Genomic DNA, 4,041 nt, shown 5'->3' on the forward strand with positions numbered 1-4,041 from the left:
TTAATTCAGGGCTCAGCATTTAGGCTATTGAATTCAATTTCTTGTGCACTAGTGTGAGAATTAAAATAAATGGCAGTTTAGGTTTTTCCTAGTCAACTGTAAGGCCACCATGACAAACATCTGCATAAAGAGTTAAAAGTTTAGTGAATTATTTTTGTCTTTTATCTAAAAAATATCAAAACTCTAAATATTAAAAGCATCAATATGTTCAATAATCTGTAATCAAACATTCAGATGATGGTGGATTTGTTCAGTATTTACCTAGATGTTTTGTGTCACCATGACCAGGACTACTACCTACTGAACATCGTCTTACCAAGAAGTAAATTCTGTGAGCATAAAATATTGGTATGTGCCCATTATTATTTTTTCAACACAAGGAAAATATAAACTCACTAAGAGCCATAAGAGGTTAAATGTTAGCATCATTTGAGTGAGTCTGTTTCAAAATATTTCCATGTCAATGTTCTAGCAACCAAAAATTGCATGTATCTACTTATTTACAAATATGACGTCAATGCATCATAAGCATAATAATTATAATAAAATATTAAGCCCTATGATTTATGGGAATTAAAATAGAATCAAAAAGAGAAAATAAAGATCATCTGATTACATACCATCTTTGTCTGGGTTCAGTTAGGGAAACAGAGCTACCACATGTGTTGAGAATAAAGTGGTATAAATAATATAGTAATTACAGATTTTGTGAATGTGTGAAGAGATAGGCAACAGAAAGACAGAACAGATAGACAGAACATCAGAGAAACAATTACTTGTGACATCAGCCTACATCATTAGAGGAGGTGGCCAAGCCAAAGTCACTGAGAAAGTCAAGAAGCCACTACATCTGAATGTCACGACTGTGGAAGAAGAGCTTATGGAGAGATCTGTGATGCTAGCATGCCTGGCAGTTGCAGCTGCAAAGTGGGGCTCGTGGAGAGGTCTAAAGAGCCACTACATCTGGCTACCATGTCTTTCCAAGAATAGTGGCTTCTGCTTTATTTCAAACTTTCAAATCTCTTAGTAGTTCTCATTGACAATCTTCATGCCAGAACCACCCATGGAAGAAACTTCAGAGAAATGTAGTTACCAGCCTTAGAAGAATTGGTGGCTGAGTCAAGTCAACATCCACATATATCTGTTTACTAATATTTGAGTTTCAAATAAAGACAGTAATGTTATGTTTTCACCTAATATTTTGCAACTATCCTTTATTCAACTGAAGATACATTGACTTCCACAAAAGATGAAACATGATTCCCCATATCATTTTATGCATCTTGAAGTGAGGCTTATTTGTTTTCTAGATGATTCATTCTCTGCATTTGATATCATATAGTCAAATACTGAGATACAAGGATAATCATTATTAACACATAATAGTTTATATTATTTGGGAATTGAGCAGAAAAAAGAATAATATACATAAATATATTCATAGCCAAACAGGGGAAAAATACACATACATGCCTTTTATTGTCCCTGTTCATGAAACAACTCATATGGGTGTAGATGGTATTTATAATACCCTTCTTCCATTATTATTGTAAATTCTTTTGAAACATACCAAGTACCTCGGTCAGTCCTAGTTCTTTGTCTGATACGGTAACCACATCTTTATTTTTGAAGGGTTTGTGTCATTAACAATTCTGCCTATATTTCTGTACCACAGAACATGGGAAAACTGAGAGGCCTATCAAGGAATCTTCCAGATTTCTAGCATGTTCATCCCTGGTGCCACTGTGTCCAACCAACACAATTTTCCCTTGATAATCAGGATCAATCTCCTCAGCCAAAGCATAATTATTTTTTGACATGCTGTTTCAGTGTCATGAGGAGCCCTGAGTAAGCAGGTGGCTCCTGGTTACTCCTTCCTTTTCCCCATCTCAACTTCCTGTTCAATGGAACCATTGCTGTGTCCCCTGGTGGGAACATTCCTCCCTTATGACCTACAATCTCTAAACAAATGGAAATGAAAGAACAGGAACTGTGTTTTGACAGTGGGTTCTAGAGATAAATAGCAAAAGGCATTTCACTATTTTTCCTCCATTTTTCCCTCCATTTTGTTCTCTGGTTATTGACACTTCACTCTAGTAATGCCTCCAACTTCAGTAGTGAGGGTCAGTTTGCATGAGTGAAGCCCTCATAGCCTAAGCGACCTAATGCAACACTTTGATTGCTTCAGCTTAGTTTCCCCACTACCTGTGCCCTGCATTGACTCTGTGTCACATCCTGAGCAACAAATGGCATGTTTTCTGTTGGCCCTCCTGCTCCACCATCCTTTATCCTACTTTTAGTCTTAAATGTTAAAATGAGAAACTAACCAAGTCAACAGCAACAAACAAAAAACCATTGATTATTATCTCCAAATTCCTTAAATTATTCTCCTGTAGTCTAGCTTAAACAAGGAAACATATACTGTCTTTAGAGGAAATCTTTCTAAAATAACAGCAGCAACGCATCACTTTATCTACAACCATAATCTGTACATACTTAATTACCAAGAACCAGCTAAGTGAAAATTCATGTAAATGGGTTTTATGAAGTGCATATGAAGAAAAGAGAGTAAAGGTCAAAGGACTACTTAGTGTAGAGAAAAGAAAGCTACGAGTTGACAATAGTCTTCCAATATCTTTCCCATTCTCATCCAGAGTTATCAATGGGAAAAATTTAGGTTAGCTTAGGTAAAAGCTTGCTAAGTAAAAACATCAAAGAGGCTGAAATGGATTATTAAAGAGAAACTTAATGAAACTAGTCTGCGGTTCCCAAAGAGTGATCTGTGTTCAGAGAGCAATGAACTATGTGACCCAAAAGGTCCTTATAATTTCTGGCGTTTTCGTATTGTATCTTATTCACAGAGAGGAAATGTGGTCCCAAATGCCTGGAAATATAGTATAAATGTATGGCAGAACAAAGTGAAGTCATTATCTTATGCCCATTCTAGGGGCGGGAGGAGGGTGTGGGGAGGAACTCTGGCATGCTTACATTTTGCAAAGCACTTTCTCCCATGCAGCTTTCTCTTAGGCCAGTAGCCCTATGAGATAAGTGTCTTTAACTCCACGTTGCAGGAATGTCTATTTAAGGTCACACAACCAGAAGAGAAAGAAGAGGGTGCATGGAATATGTATCAATCTCCTAGAATAAAGTCTATTATGGTCTCTATAAATAAAAGCTCTCATGAATAAAGTTCATTCTATATACTTTAATCAATGTTAATATAATCTGACAAATAAATGCCATTACAAGGATAAATCTTAAATATGGACATTTGTGATTAATAGGAGTATCTCGAGCTTCTCAGGCGTTATCATGAGTAGCAAAATGGCAACTGCCAGCAGGATGGTTCAGGTACTTAAGTCACATACTCCATTAATAAGGTTCCCTGACAGAGAGACCATTCTAAGCCCAATACATCAGAAGCTTTGAGATCAGCAGGACTATTATCTCACTCCTCTTCAATTTCACGATTCTAAGAAAAGCAAATCACCAGCTTTGCTTACACATCAGGGTCTGCCAGACACTGCAGAAATAATAAAAACAGTACCTCAGAAGAAACTTATGTCTCAAGAAGAAATCAAATTTATCCAATGTGGACTGCTGTTTGTCATAAGACAAAAAAATTGTCTTTATAATAAGTGACTTCCAAATGACAAACAAGAAATTGTACATTAAACCACATTAATAAATATTCTGCAAAAAAAATAGAAAATTTATATTTTTTTACATTAGAGCAGTGTAAATCCTAATTTATGTATTTTTGTCAGCTTCTCCACAGGTTTACTTGTTTATATACTTTATACTTATTAAAGTATACATTAAAAACAAAGAAAAGAACGATCTCCAAAATTGATTGCTACAATTTAATTTTCTCAAATTTGTCAGTAACAGAGGAGCATTGAGATTTTGAGAAAGAGTTTCTGCTTTGGAGTTTGTTAGGCCTTTTGAATCCTCTGATAGGTAAGAGCTGTATTACTTTTAGACAGTTACTTAACCTCTCTGAGCCATTATTCCTCTCTGTAAAAACAGAGAAAATAATAT

At 35.6% G+C, this 4,041-nt stretch overlaps 1 pseudogene; it reads left to right on the forward strand.

The window, feature by feature from the left end:
• The first annotated feature begins 3,312 nt into the window (after positions 1-3,312).
• LOC103782864 (alpha-ketoglutarate dehydrogenase component 4-like) lies at positions 3,313-3,642 on the forward strand (annotated as a pseudogene).
• Positions 3,643-4,041: the final 399 nt, after the last annotated feature.

This window comes from Pan paniscus, chromosome 10 (genome assembly GCF_029289425.2).
Source record: "Pan paniscus chromosome 10, NHGRI_mPanPan1-v2.0_pri, whole genome shotgun sequence".
NCBI lineage: Eukaryota > Metazoa > Chordata > Mammalia > Primates > Hominidae > Pan > Pan paniscus.